This window comes from Anolis sagrei, chromosome 3 (assembly GCF_037176765.1).
Source record: "Anolis sagrei isolate rAnoSag1 chromosome 3, rAnoSag1.mat, whole genome shotgun sequence".
Classification (NCBI taxonomy): Eukaryota; Metazoa; Chordata; class Lepidosauria; order Squamata; family Dactyloidae; genus Anolis; species Anolis sagrei.
Window position 1 is genome coordinate 127,324,769 of NC_090023.1, and position 16,276 is coordinate 127,341,044.

Sequence of the window (16,276 nt, forward strand, 5' to 3'; positions counted from 1 at the left end):
TATTTGCCCAACGAAAGCTTCAGGGTTGCTATGCGACGTCTCCCCCTCCGCCCTTTTTCCCCAGCCTGGTTGCCATAGTGCTCTCTGCCAGAACTATCAAATTACAAAGAGGAGGCATTACTCATTAAAAATTAGAGCTACAGAGGCAAATAAACATTTTGAAGCATTTCCATTTAATTCCTTTCCCTTTCAACTGGAATAATCCGGCTACAAGTGGCATTGTTCCATTCTTCCTCTCAGTAGCACAATTGTTTTATTTACTATTTGATGTGTGTTGTTTGTTTGTTTCCTCCCTTTTTAAACTATCAATCTCGGTTCAATGTCCAATTTTAACTGTTATTAACCACATTGGAAAGCTTTTGCTGAAACAATAATATATAATTCAAAACTGCATAAATAAAATTATGAATAAGAGAAGGGAAACCAAACAATCATTTGGCTATAGATTTCTGAATATAGTAGACAAGATCCAACATTTCCAGTACATGCCTGTTGAACTGGGACTTTTCCCCATCACTGTCCCATGATAGTTCTCCATGGCACTAAAAAATTGCTCTGAAGAGTTTCCTTGTCCTCTGAAGCAGATTTTTGCAATTCTGAAGGCTTCTGGAGATCTGATGTTTCTGTTAATAGCAGGAGGATCTAGCACAAACACATTAAATCCTCTAGTATAAATGAAGTTCATAGAAATCCATTTTGAGAGACCCATGCTGAGCTTTTAATTTATGTATGGTCAGTAAAAGTGCAATGGGTTAAACCCTTGTGCCAGCTGAACTGCTGACTTGAAAGTCGGCAGTTCAAATCCATGAGATGGGGTGAGCTCCTGTCTGTCAGCTCCAAATTCCCATGCGGGGACATGAGAGAAGACTCCCACAGGATGGTAACATATCTGGGCATCCCCTGGGCAACGTCTTACAGTTTCTCAAGTTGCTCTTGACACACACAAAAAAGTAAATATATTTATATTAAGACACAGACAAGGCCACATTTATAGAAATGTAGTCCTTTTTTGGTTGGCATCCTGTTAATGACATACTGTATGCAAAAGTTGTCCTATACATGCAGGGTAACTTATTGTTCACAGCGCAATGGACGTTTTAATCTTACAGTGATGGAAGCAAAACTGTGCACGCAGTAACATGGTGCATTGCAGTTGCACATTCCAGCTTCACAAGTGCAGTTGTAAATTGTGCATTCCACATGCAGACTCTGCATTTTCCAATGGCTCCCAGTCATTTATATGTGTTATGCAGTGTTGCTTCATGAATGCTGTGTAGTACTGGCCTAGCATATCTCTGTGTGCAGATCTTTATGCCATGCTGAGGGGATGTTAGGTTGCAGTCTTCATTTGTTAAGGGAATCAAAACAAATACCTAAGATGACAGGTTCCAACTGTCCCTGGTCTATATTCCAGTTGTTTGAGCTGTATGCATGTCTATATAACTCACCTGCATAAAGTACTGGTCACATCTTTGTGTGTATTGTGTGTGTATATGTTTTACCTGTCCTGTGCTACAAAATTTTACTAAAATCCATTTTCAAAAAAATACCATGTGGACACAAAGAATATAGTGCATGATGACCCCATTATCCATTGATTCAGTATCCATAGTTATACTTACTATTGCTCCTTAGAATATCCCCCAACTCATGGGCTGTATTTGTGGACCCATCCAGGGCCCCTTCTACACAGCTGAATAAAATCCCACATTATCTGCTTTGAAATGGAATATATGGCAGTGTGGACTCAGATAACCCAGTTCAAAGCAGATATTGTGGGATTTTCTGCCTTGATATTCTGTGTTATATGGCCTAGGTCTCTAGTATGATTCTATGGTATGTTTCTAGCGAGTCAAAACATAGGGATCATTGTTATTCACAGTTTCGAGTATCAACACTGGTGAGTCTTAGCACGTGTTTCCCAAAGATACGGTGGATGCACTGTACATGCATTTTTTCCTTGTTATTCCCTCTGTTGATCAAAGTAGAGAAGCCATTGTAAGGTTGAGTCTGGAGGAATGCAACAATCTGTCCATGTGGATACTTCTGCTCCTAGACTATATTGCCGAACTGGGTCAAAATCCTGAGAAATCTAGGATGAAATGTGTTAATTTATTAATGAAAACATTGCTGTCCTATATTTCCTTTATATCTGTAAAACAACTAGACCACAAAGGAATGTTTATAAAGAACACCCATCATAAATAACATTTTGAAACCAAGATGACGACAGTGTTGGGACTCTTTGTTTGCTGGGGCACTAAATGAGAGTTTTAAAGGACCCCCTTTAAATGGCAAAGCACAGGATTACATAGAATGTCACCATGGCTATTAAAGTGACATTGTGGGGCTCTGTTTCAGTCACGTGAAAGGACACTTTCCCCTCTCCTGTTATAGTGTGAACTTTTTTACCGCATAGACATCCCTTTAGCAGTTTGTTTTGAGTGCAAGGTCCGCCATAATCAAATAAAAGCTTAGGTCAGTTTTTCAGATGCCCTCCTTGCTTCTCATAGAGGACTCCTATAAGCAGATTCTAAAATGAGATATTCTTAGCATAAGCAGACCTCTGATTCTTCCAAATTTAACAAGCATGATGCTCTTTCTAAATCAGTTTAACTGGGCTCAAGGCAGAAGACATAGGCCTATTCCCCAACTAGAAAAAAATCATTGAATCAGTCAGATTTACTTAAAAGTTTACATCCAGTACTCGATTTAGTGGTTCTAGTCTAGATGGGAGGAGCAATTGGATTTAGATGATAATACTCTGAAGTGAATGAAGGTTGTTGTGTTTTCTGGATTGTGTGTCTTATTTTGTTACTTAATACTACTTCTTAAAAACTGAATGGATCTAGCATAGCTGCAGTGCTTGTTGAATTTTGCAGTGTCCTCACTTGCCCTTTAATTAATCGTGTCCTGAACATCAGCCTATTTGAAGGAGTACCTAAAGTCTGGGCTGCTGGCCAATTTACTAAACATTATACTGAGTCTTGCCTCTTTCTGCTGGTCTGTGCTTGCTTTGCATTTTGTCCTTGGCAAGTGATCTCTTTGCTTCCTGCAGGTATAAATAGTCAGCAGGTATATCTAGATTTTTTAAAAAAAATAAACTAGGTGACCTAGATGTCCTAGCTATATTCTGAATCCTTTGAATTGTTGGTTCTTTGTTAGTAAGATACTTACTTGGGCTGTATAGATAAATACATAGTGTAGATGGCAGAAGAGACAGTGTTTACAATACAAGATTTGCTTGGCTGGATTCTTCAGTTTACAGTATGCCGTATTAGTTGCTGTGTCAAATGCTTAGTGCTCCAGAATGGTCTATAAAGACCTCCTGTCTTTCTGCATCCCCGATCCTTTCTAAACTACTGGGACTTCACTAGCAGAACCTTAGACAATTTTGTTTAATTTCCCTGTGCCTTTTTTAAACCTCAGGAATCTTAGCAGCAGTTCCTTACCACTTTCCTGTTTCCTTCCACTTTTTTCCTGCCCCAGGAAACTTAGCATCAGAGTCCTTTCCTGTTTTCTCCCTCTTTAAAACAATTACTTGCAGGAGAATAATGGCAGGCCTACTGTTTTTCCTTTTGGGAAGCCCACTATTTGTAATTTCTGCTTAAAAGTGGTCACCAGAACCTGGGAAATAACCAAGAGCACTATACAAATTTGATCAACAGTAGAGTCTAGCTTATCCGATATAAACAGGATGGCAGAACGTTGGATATGTGAAAATTTTGGACAATAATGAGGGATGAAGGAAAAGCCTATTAAATGTCAAATTACGTTATGATTTTACAAATTAAGCACCAAAAATCATGTTTTACAACAAACATGAAAAAGCAAAAAAGTAGTTCAATGCACAGTAACGTCATGTAGTAATTACTGTATTTACGAATTTAGCATCAAAACTTTGCAATGTATTGAAACAGCTGTGGATCCGGATGGGAGGCAGACTGCATTGGATAATACAGAACGCTGGATGAGCGAAGGTTGGATAAGCAAGACTCTACTGTATTATTTATTTATTTATTTAAAACATTTATATTCCTCCCTTCTCACCCCGAAGGGGACTCAGGGCGGAGCACCGCATATATACGGCAAACATTCAATGCCGGGACATGAATTCATTCTATGCATACATAAACATTAAAAACATTTGTCTCAATATTAAAATACACTGTTTAAAACCATATTTATCATCTGCTTCTAATCTAATTGGCCTGGTAAGGTTTCCTATCGCTGCTTTATTGCGCTGTCCCGAAAGCTTGGTCCCACAGCCAAGTTTTTACCATCCTTCTGAAGGACAGGAGGGAGCGGGCCTATCCGATCTCACCCGGAAGGGAGTTCCATAGCCAGGGGGCAATCACCGAGAAGGCCCTCTCTCGTCCTCACCAATCGCTCCTGTGACAATGGTGGGACGGAAAGCAGGGCCTCCCCAGAGGATCGTAATCTCTGCAATGGTTCATAGAGGAGATGCATTCTGTACTAAGATTTCTCAAGTTTTACAGTTATCCTCCCCTTTTAAAATCCTAGCACATGCACACATTGAGAGTGTTTACTTGAAACTTGGTACTGCAGCTTGGAAGAATAGTGATTATTAGCCCTTCTCCTCCCCTTCCTCCCCCCCCCCCCCCTCCTCTTCCTCTTCTTTTTGCACTGGATGTAGTCAGATTTGTAAAGGAGTTATCTATCCACAGTGTGCATTCTTCCTCCCAAAATAGGCTTTGCACCTTGGATAACATTTAAAAGGCTTGACTAAATTTCAGAGCCTAGTTCTTCTTTCACCACATATAACAGCAGCTTCTCTTATATGGCAACAACAACAAAAAAACCTCTGAAATATTGTGAGGTATCTTCATGATATCTTGACAACTTTATGACTGCCGTAGACACATGGACACTTTCTTTCACTATTTTAAATGCCTCGATACAGTGGGGGGAAGCTGGAAAATTGACAATGGCTTTTTATTCCAAAAGGCTAACTTCATGGTTTTCTACAACATCAAACAGCTTCTTGTTCTGTTAAAGATGCTATTCAGCAGAAGTGTTTCATCCGGTCTTCCAGTGTAGTTATTTTTCAAAAAACTACAGATCTGTGAAATTCAAATGATTAATTATTTCTAACGCCTAGACACTGAAGGCATCTTCGAATTATGCAGAGTCATATGGTGCTATACTATAAGACTTTATAAGATCAACTCTGTGTACCTTTACTTCAAACAATGGATAAAGTAAAGGTTTTCCCCTGACATCAAGTCTAGTCATTATCTCAATTTCTCAGCCAAAGAGACGGCATTGTCCGTAGACACCTCCAAGGTCATGTGGCTGGCATGACTGCATGGAGCGCTGTTACCTTCCCGCAGAAGCAGTACCTATTGATCTACTTATATTTGCATATATTTGAACTGCTAGGTTGCCAGAAGCTGGGACTAACAGCAAGAGCTCACCCCGCTCCCTGTATTAAAATCACCGACTGTTCAGTCAACAAGTTCAGCATCTCAGCGGCTTAACCACTGTGCCACCAGAGGGTTGAAGGTACACAGTGTTGCTCTTGTAAGATCAACTCTGTGTACCTTTACTTCAAACAATGAATAATTGCTTTTAATATTGTTTTTTATTGTGTTGTTAAATGTGTTTTATTGGTCTTTTGTTTTATGATTGAATGTTTATACTATTTACTTTTTTCAATTTATTTATTTCGGAGGCACTGAAGAGTTGCCTTTTATCTTGGAAGCTGCCCTGTGTCCCCATGGGGAGATGGGGCAGGAATTCAGGCCCGTAGTCAAGGGTGGGGCTTGAGGGGCTTCAGCCCCCCCCCCCCGAAATTCTCAGGGTGGTCCGCGAGAAGGCCTTACTGGTACATTATTTAAACAGTTATGTTTATCCATATCATCATCTGATCACCATGCTCAATATATCCCATATGCATGGGGGTATTGGGATAATGATACAAAAGGTTTGCTAGGGTAGATCCTGAGCCCCCCCCCCCCCCGCCCCCCGAATCTAACTCAGCCCCCTCTCCCCGAATCAAAATCCTGGCTACGGGCCTGTGCAGGATATAAATAATGTTTGATTGATTGATTGATAATACATTAAAGAACACAATCCCAGACTTGTAGAGACAAGCGAATATCACCTTAATTCCTAAAGAAGGAAAAGACCCGGAGTAGCCAAAGAATTATTATTATAGACCTATTTGTTGAAAAATGAGTTTAGCTGTGATCCTAGCAAAGAGCACCCGGTGGTGCAATGGGTTAAACTCTTGTGCCAGCAGGACTGAAAACTGACAGGTAGGAGGTTCAAATCCGGGAAAAGTATTGATGAGCTCCTTCCGTCAGCTCCAGCTCCCCATGCAGGGACATGTGAGAAGCCTCCCACAAGGATGATAAAGCATCAAAAACATCCAGGAATCCCCGGAGCAACATCCTTGCAAACGGCCAATCCTCTCACACCAGAAGCAACTTGCAGTTTCTCAAGTCACTCCTGACATGAAAAAAAGCCAGACTGAAAAAAGGTTCTACAGACCTTAAAACACGAGGATCAGACAGGATTCCTACCAAAGAGACACCTAACTGACAATATCAGATGTGCTTTAATCATTCTAGACTAGTACATGGCTCATGATGAAAAGCAGGCTGCTTTGATATTTTTAGATAACAAAAAAGTATCGGACCACATGTCGTGGTCGTTTATGTGGCATGTCATGAAGAAGATGGACTTTGGGCCAAACTTCCAAACATGGATTAAACAGGTCTATGACAAGCAAAGTAAGCATGAGCAAAACTGTTTTCCTATATCTAATGCATACATGGTAATCTTTATGTGAGGTCTATGTTTGTAACAACAACAACAACAACAACAACAACTTTATAAACCGCCTTCTTTCCCCAAGGGGACTCGGGACAGTTTACACACAAAGAAGGCAAACATTCAATGCCCAAACTCAAATACAAATATTTTAAAACAAACAGAATAATACAAAAACAATAACCATAAACTTATGACAAAAGAGAAATTAACACCAAAATGAGGACCAAATACAAATGATCGAATAAACTAATTATACCAATAACATCAATTAACCATTTAAACATAAAGCTTAGAAAAGGCAATTAAAATACATTAAAATGACTATCAAAGTTGTTCTTCTTATGTACCACAGCAGCAGTGGACTACAGATAGGTTAGCCAGCATTCCTGTGGAAATGAGATGTCCTAATCCTCCTCCTCTCCATACGCCAAAGTGCTCAAGTGTGTTTCCAAGAGCTCCTGCAAGTTCTCATTCCTGTCCGCTTCTTTCAGCCAACGTTGGAGGAGTGGTTTCAGCTTGCTTATGTTCTTGAAGCTGAGCTGCAAAGCTTCAAAGGGGCAGATGGTGGTCTGGCTGAACATCTTCGCATACAACAATCCCAGGACAAGTCCCAAGTCTGCCTGGGTGAAGCCCATTGCAATCCTTTTGTGCTTCAGCTCCTTAGCAAATTGTTCAATTTGTGCTGAGGTCGCTTTCTCTTGGCATTCTCCTCCTCTCCTTCTCCTCTGCCGCATTCCTGGACCTGTTCCGGGGGGACACGCTCTTCACTGGGGCTGGGGCTCCTGTGGCTGTGGGGGCTGCTTGGGAGGCTGCTGATGCCACTGGTGCCGGCGCTGCTGGTACTGCTTCCCGCGAGGCTGCCAGGACTGCAGGAGGGCTGGGGCCCGTAGCCTGGAGAGGAGGAGGAGGCAGTTGCTGCTGCTCCAGCATCGTTGGGGCCCACCATGTAGTAGTAGCAGGCCCCGTCATTGGGCTGCCCTTACTGTGCCTCGAGCCTGACCTTAGGGCCCTTGGCTTCCCTGGGTGGAGGCGAGGGTCCTCTATAGGGACTCAGGGTCACCCCTGCGGGGTATGTCCAGGCCTCCCCTCTGGCTGAGAAGGGGAAGAAGGTCCGGGATGCCTTGCCTCTGCGACCTCCAAGAGCCCACCCAGGGGCCTGTAGTCCAGCTTGAACTCATTTTAAGCCTCAGGCACAAAGGGAGGCCCCGTTCCGAATGAGGCCCTGTCAGGAGGCAGCTGAGGCGGCTGTGGACCAGGAAAGAGTAGCCCAGTTGGCCGCAATGGCCGAAGGGAACCCTCGAAGGATGGATATATTTAGTTGGAAGCTCAAGAGAGTCCGAAATGCCTTGGGGACTTGAAGAGGAAAGTCCAAAACTTCTCCTGGACTTGAGAAGAGAGCCTAACACATGGTTTGGACTTCAGGAGAGTCTTGAATGGGAAAAGACTTCTCCAAACAAGACAGACAGAAAGCAAGGCCAAGATTCTCCTGGCCTCTTCCTCACTTCCAAGTTCTCCAACTTCAGCCTTCTTCTCTCCAGCAGCCCTCCAAAACTCAATACTTTGAAGCTCACCTTAAGTATTTCAGCTCTGGTCAATAGCAGGGTCAAACCCAGGTGTTCAAGAAGAAGGACTTTTCTTTGCTCTTGGCAGGAGGCTTCAAGATGTGAAGCAGAGCATCCCAGACTCAGAAGGGAAGAAAGGAAGGCCCAGCTTATTTATTGTTTAAGAGACTGTTCTTGGCCTTGGGCACATAGTATTGCAGTTACTGCATTTCCAACATACCATAAATGGTGGAGATCAGCAAATAATACAAGCCCTGGGAAAATGTTAGCTATTGTCATAATGGAATTGGCCAGACTCAGTAAAACAGGTCAGCATACAGATGAGTCTTTAATTCTTATTTTATGCAAATAGGATAATAGGATTTGTAATGCAATCAATATTTTCCCCCAATATTTGTGTAGCCAAATGCATTACAAATGTGGCTTAATTACAGCTCCTGCACACATTATTCTGACTTCCAGCTTTAACAGAAGCATGTGTAATGGATGGAACATAGCAGAAATGCTCAGGTAAACTTCAGTTGCTTATAGGAGTCTGTCATTTTATCACTACTGGTGTAATGATGGATCCAGGGCAGAAACAGCAATCATACCATGAAGCCATATATCACCCATTAAATGTTTGAAAAGAATTGCTTTAAAAGTCCAAAAGAGATTGGATAGTTGGCTGGGAATCCTGCATTGGCTACTTCAGTAACAGAATCATCATTCACTCATGCGGCAATCGATGGCAGACTGGATCTCCTTCACCTCAAGCAGCTGATGTGGGGTTTGGGGAGCTGTGACACCATTGCCATGATTGTAACTACCCCCAAACATACCTGACTTCTGCTGCATGGAAGGAAGAACCAATCTGCTGGTGAATGGGGCACAATTGAATAACATTTCCGTCAGGTTTCAGGGGGTTGGGCAAGGAGAGCTAGTATTTAGTTAAGTATACTTAGCAAACACTGAATTTGCACAGCCTAAATGATGCTCTTTTCCCTTGATCCCAGTCCTGCTGCAACATGCAACATTCCTCTCCTCTCAACTTATTTTCTAAGCCTGAGGGTTTTAAGTCAGTTTTAAAAATCCTCCAGAAATCATAACAGTTTGTCTTTTCTGAAATTATTTGTGTTTATATCCTGCTTTCCCTCTCATTGTGTTCAAAGTGGTCTACATAGCTTTCCATTTTCTCACATTATCTTGTTATCAACCCTATGTGGCCAAATTATTAATGAGAATGAACACAGAAGTTTGGAGAGTGTGCTTGAACTTATTGGGAGGGACAACATTTCTCACCCTTTGTCCTGGCTTAGTAAATTGGGTGTGAACGATTTATGCACTTTTAATTTAAATGTATAGCAGCCAAAGTAAGCTGAGGACAATGTAAGAAAGTGGGAGAGGAGAAAGAAACTGGGACATTTTTTAAGCAGCTGAAAATCTAGGGCAGGGGTCCTCAAACTTTTTAACTTTTTAACTCTCTCAGACTGTTGGGGGGCCGGACTATATTTTGAGAAATACATGGACAAATTCCTATGCATACAGCAGATGTATTATTTGTACTGCAAATAATGAAAGAACAATACAGTATTTAAAATGATGAACAATTTTAACCAACATAAACTTACCAGTATTTCAGTGGGAATGGTGGGCCTGGTTTTGGCTGATCAGATAGTCAAGTTAAGTCAGATTGTTGTTGTTGTTGTTGTTGTTGTTGTTGTTGTTGTTGTTGTTGTGTGACTTGAAGTTGTTTCAGACTTAGGCTGACCCTAAGTCTAAAGTTTAGACCAGGGGCCATAGTTGGAGAACCCCTGATCTAGGGGAACAAAAGATTAATTGTGACTTCAAGTGCAGCTGTACTGTAAAATTAATGCAGTTAACACCATTTTAACTGCCATGGTTGAATGCTATGCAATCTTAGTATTTCTTGGTTTACAAGGTCTTTAGTCTTTTCTGCCAAAGACAGCTGGTGTCTCACCAAACTACAATCCCCCAGATTACATAGCATTGAGCCTACTTTTTTTATCATGTCAGAAGCGACTTGAGAAACTGCAAGTCACTTCTGGTGTGAGAAAATTGGCTGTCTGTAGAGATGTTGCCCAGGGAATGCCCAGATGTGTTACCATCCTGTGGGAGGCTTCTCTCATGTTCCCACATCGGAAGCCGGAGCTGACAGAGGGGAGCTCACCCCGTCTCATGGATCTGAACTGCCAACCTTCAGGTCAGCAGTTCATCCACCACAAGAGTTTAACTCATAATAATAATGGCATAATCCATTATTATTATTATTAAGCCTATGCAATGGTGTCAAACTGCATTAATTCTGCAGTGTAGATGCACCCCTGGTTTCCAATTAGAATCCACCATCTTACATTCTAAACCTGTTTGTCTTTTATTCTCTCCAGGATGCTCACAAGAACTTCCTTTCACCACACTATTCAAAATCTTATTTAGCTTTGATATAACTTGTGGATTAATCCTTTCCCCCAGAGAACCAATACAAAGGTTTCTTTTGTTTCTCTGAATGTTCATGGTTTTGACTACAATGTGAAGGAATGAAATTCCACTTATCTTCAAACAACTTTTCCATTTATCAAAGGAGTGCTTTTATGTTTATATACTATCAAGGCACCTTGTATACATAAAAAAAAATTCATGGAAGTACCTTGTTTTTATTGCTTAGTTTTATTTCATTACTTTATTTTCTGATGAATTAAAGTTGAGAGAAATGGCACTGACTACAAGAATATATGAGGTAAACTGATGTGTGTGCATGTACACAAATATTTAAATTGGAAATTGATGGTTTCATGTAGCTACACAAACATATTTGATATGCCTGTTGTAATGCAGAGAAGCTACAATTACAATGGTGTAGAACTAAAAGAAGATAAATATTAATTCTAAATCAGTATTTAGAAAACAATGGCTATATTTGAAGAGCCATACCATACCAAATAAGTAAGTTAAGTAAGTAAGTAAGATGGCCAAGTGGTGTTAATTGAAGAATTCTTGCCTCTCCCCGCTGTGACATAATGTAAAATAAATAACCTGTAGTTCACGTTTGATCAGCCCACATGCTGCCTTGCCAGAGAAAGAAAATATGCCACACAGGTGAACAGTAAAGAACATATAGTTTACTCTTTGTAGTTCAGAACAACACATATACAATGTGATCAGTTGCATCAACTCACATAATGTCCTTTTATGAGAGACTTAAAATGGTCTTTCTTTTGTCCATGAGGATAAATTCCATCAGCATCTCATGAAGCGAGAGTACACTCCAAACTCTCTCTCTCTCTCTCTTTCTCTCTCTCTCAATCCCTCTCCTCTCTTTTCTCTCAGTATGTGCATAGCTCAAGCCTGAACAAAAATGTAACACTATCCAAAAGTCCCATGCTCAGCCATCTCACCGGGCATTGTCGGACCAATCAGCTTCATACATCTTATTTTACAGTTGACACACACTGACTAATTCCTTGCATGCTCCAACAAACCCGGGGGAGGGGGGGCATTTCTGGCTTAATTTCTTACAAGGTCTGTGTATTCATTTATTAAACCGTGATGCCTCTGTATAGTCCAATATGTCATGAGATTAGCTGAAATTAGCAAGCACATTATTGTGACTTTAATGACATCATCTGAGGAGAAACTCTGAAGATTTCCCAATGCATCCTGCACAGAAATAGACATAGGCCCCTTCCACACAGCTGTATAAAATCCACATTGAGCTGGGTTATATGGCAGTGTGGACTCAGAAAACCCAGGGCCCTTCCACACAGCCATATCATGGCAGAAAATCCCACAATATCTACTTTCAACTGCGTTAACTGAGTCCACACTGACATATATTCCAGTTCAAAACAAATAATGTGTGATTTTATTCAGCTGTGTGGAAGGGTCCCCAGTTCAAAGCTGATATTGTGGATTATCTGTCTTGATATTCTGGATAATATGGCTTTTTAGTCAATTTCCAAAAAGAAATAAGAAACATGGAGTGCTTGTCAAGCCTTTCAGTATAAAATAGTCACTTGCTTATTCTTCCAGTAGATGAAATGGAGAGAGAAGAATATCCACCCCCACCCCCCGCAAATTTTGGAGCAAAGTGTGTCTCAAATTTTAATTTTTGGAACTACATTGTGCTCTCTGTATCCATTGGGATGTGGTGCCAGGATCCTAGTACATGAATGCTCAAGTCCCATTCTATACAATAGCATAGTAAAAGAATGTCTGATTTTAAAATGGCAAAACCAATTATAATTATAATAATAATTATTATTATTACTACTACTACCTCAAGAGAAGATTTTTTTTCAGGAATTCATACCTGTCTCTCCTTGTGGCTCAAGGCAAGGCACAACATAGCTAAAAAATACACCACCATAAAACATTATATTAAATACACATATTAAAGTGTTATTTCTATGAAATACCAATATTAAAATACACAGACTAAAAGATTAAAACACAGTAAACATAAGGCATGAGTTTAAAATACATAATGATATCAAGCATGTGTTTAATTTGGCTATATGAAGAAAATCAGCACGAAAAGGTAACCTTTCTACATTCTGTTTGCTTGATCTTTCAATTAAGGCATCTACATTCACCTCTTTTATGTCATACTAAGACAGCCCTGAACAGACTCAGAAGTGGAGTGGGCAGATCAAAAGGCAACCTGGCAAAATGGCACTACCTAGGACAGTGGTTTTTAACATGTGGGCCACAGACCACCAGTGGTCCACAGGGACGAAAATCTGATCTGTGAGCCTCCTTCCTCTTTTATTTTATTTTATTTTATTTTATTTCTGCTCCTTTTGCACTGCCTGCCACTTCTTCACTGTCGCTAACCATGTTCTGTATCAGAAACTAGAGCTGATATAGTCTATCCAATGCAATTTTCTGAATCAACACCCTAAATCAAATCTAAAGTTGACCAAAAACTGATCTCTTAATGTCATTAAGAGATTAGTGATATACTTAAATTTGTCTATCCAATATATAACCAAAACATCTGCAAATAAAACTGTTGTCATTCAATGGATACATTTCACATTTCATTTTGCATCATTTTCTTTTTCATTTTACTTCCTTTCTACTTGTATATTTGCACTCCACATTTTAGCCACAGGTTGGAAATGCTTTTCACAGTCAGTGCCTGAAACTGCAATTGATTCATTCCACGCAATCAGCATAAATCATTCAGACCTTTGAGGAATCCTAAAACAGAACGATACCTAGAAGAATACTTCCTGGGAAACAGAAAAAATATATCCCCAAACCATAGAAAGCTACCGATATTCTATAAGAAAATGTGGTTTTTTTTTTCTTTCCACTGGAAGTCACTCTTCACTGCAATCCATCCAGATTTAATTATGAGGCAATATGGCAGATGGCATCCTTGCTTTTATTCATTCTTTTTGGCATCTAAAATTAATTCTTTTTGGCATCTAAGACAGAATCTGCCTAGGAATAAAAATAATATCATAATAAATTAGATAACAATTTGCTGCCCTTTCATGTTACCCAAAATCAGTTGCCAAGGCACACTTCTTGAGTATCAGCAACAGTATGCCCAATGGTAAGGCCAACCTTGATTTCTTTCCATTTGTATATAATTTTTAAAAGCAGTACATTGCAATTACCCTTCTCCCAAACTTCCCTGTCTCTTTTTCCAACATAGTTCAATGCAGTGTCACCTTGTACAGAGTGAAATCAATCAGATTTCATACTCTATTATTCCACAGCTTTAAATGAGAAGATCTTGGGTCTTATGTTAAAAGGTGATCTGTAGTACAGCAGATAAATCAGAGTCCCTAATTACTGGGAACCATGATGGCAGGAGAAGGGGCACCCAATGACTTCAGTTAAATATCAGGCTATTTCTGGGATGAAACAGGCTCTCTTAGCCAGGATGCAGTAGACTGTTAACACCCTGTAGGAGAAAAAGGGACCCTCAAGTATTTAAGGAACTAAAAACAGCAAAAGTTTAATATAGTCGGCCCTCCATATTTGTGGGTTCTGCACCCACAGATTCAATCACCTGTAGCTTGAAAATATCCCCCCAACAACAAAGTCCAAAAAGCACACCTTGATTTTGGCATTTTATATAAGGAACAACATCTTATTGTGCCATTGTATAGAATGGCCTTGAGTATCTACAGATTTTGGTATCTAAAGGAGTTCCTGGAACCAAATTCCAGCAGATACCAAGGTTCCACTTCTACAGTTGTGTGCAATGGAATCTCACTAGAAATTCAATATGGTAGTTATGAATGTTATGTATTTATGTTTCCCTCCATAGCCTCTAGTTTAGGGAACCATATAAGGGCCATGTAAGTAAAGGTAAAGGCTTCCCCTGACATTAAGTCTAATCATGTCTGACTCTGGGGGGTTGGTGCCCATCTCCATTGCTAGGCCGAAGAGCCAGTGTTGTCCGTAGACACCTCCAAGGTCATGTGGCCGGCATAACTGCATGGAGCACTGTTACCTTCCTACAGAAGTGATACGTATTGATCTACTCACATTTGCATGCTTTCAAACTGCTAGGTTGGCAGAAGCTGGGCCTAACAGCAGGAGCTCACCTCGCTCCCCAAATTCGAACCACCAACCTTTCAGCCATGAAAATCCTTCAATCCCTCAGTTCTGAGCAGCAACCACTGTGACAAGGCCTGTTTCCTTTTCAATCAGGACACAGTCCCTCTCATTCAAGTAACCCCCGGCATGTAGGGGAATTGCGGCAGGGGTCCTGCTTATGACTCTTGCACTGGAGATTGTTCACGGAAAGGGGTGGTAACATCAGCCAACTGCTTCCTGAGTGACAGATGAACAAACCCCCATGTATCACAGCAGCTGCTTTCTCTAAGTGAGGATCAGGGCACAGGGTCAGGATTTGAAGCAAACCAACAAATAAAATACATTAACAAAGTAACAAAAATATCTTGTGGCAACTCAAAGAAAATTTTGCAAATAGGTATCGTGATTTATACATTGTTCACTTGTCAATATTTTCTGCTTTTAATTTCAGTCAAATCTCCCTCTCTACAGCTCCTCTCAGGTTAATGTGAAATTTATATGAAAAACAGAAAGCTTTAAAATAAAATAAATATATATTATCTTTTCCCCGAACCATAAAGAACTGCTTATAGATAACAACAGGCTAAGGAATGCTCTATTGTTTTAACTGACCTGTTTTAAAGAGCTCGTTCCCTTTTAAAATTGCATTTTTAATTCATAGCTGATTTATAATCCTGTAATTACTTTGTTTCTGTTTTGTATGTTTTTAATGAGAGCCAGCTTGGTGTAGTGGTTTGAGTTTTGGACTGGGATTCTGGGTGATCACGACTCAGTTAACTACTTGGCCATGGAAGCTCACTAGGCAATCTTAGGCAAGTCACATTCTCAAAGGAAAGCAATGGCAAAGCCCCTCTGAACAAATTCTGCCAAGTAAAAGCCATGATAGGGTTGCCTTAGCATTGCCATGGGTCAAAAATTACTGGAAGGCACAAACAACAATAATGTTGTTATTTGCATTGTTCTTTTACACTGTGAGCAGCTAGGAAGGAATTCAAGATATAAATAAATACTAATACTAATACAGATCGAGCATGCCTTATCCAGAATGTTGGGACCAGAATTGCTCTATTATTATTATTATTAGTATTAGTAGTAGTATTAGTAGTAGTAGTATTTGGGTTATAGAATGCTTGCATATACATAATGAGATATCTTGGAGATGGGATACAAGTCTAAACACAAAGTTAATTGATACGTATTTCATATACACCTTATGCACACAGCTTGATAATATATTTATATAAGCTTTTACAAGATGCACATAGTATGAAACAAGGTTCTGTGTATTCAAACATCTGAAAACAATGCTGGATTTGTACAGAATTCTGGATAAGAGATGCTCAGTGTGTAATAAA

At 40.2% G+C, this 16,276-nt stretch overlaps 1 pseudogene; it reads right to left on the reverse strand.

Moving 5' to 3' along the window:
* Positions 1-7,205: 7,205 nt before the first annotated feature.
* LOC132770206 (POU domain, class 5, transcription factor 3-like) lies at positions 7,206-11,790 on the reverse strand (annotated as a pseudogene).
* Between the last annotated feature and the right edge of the window lie 4,486 nt (positions 11,791-16,276).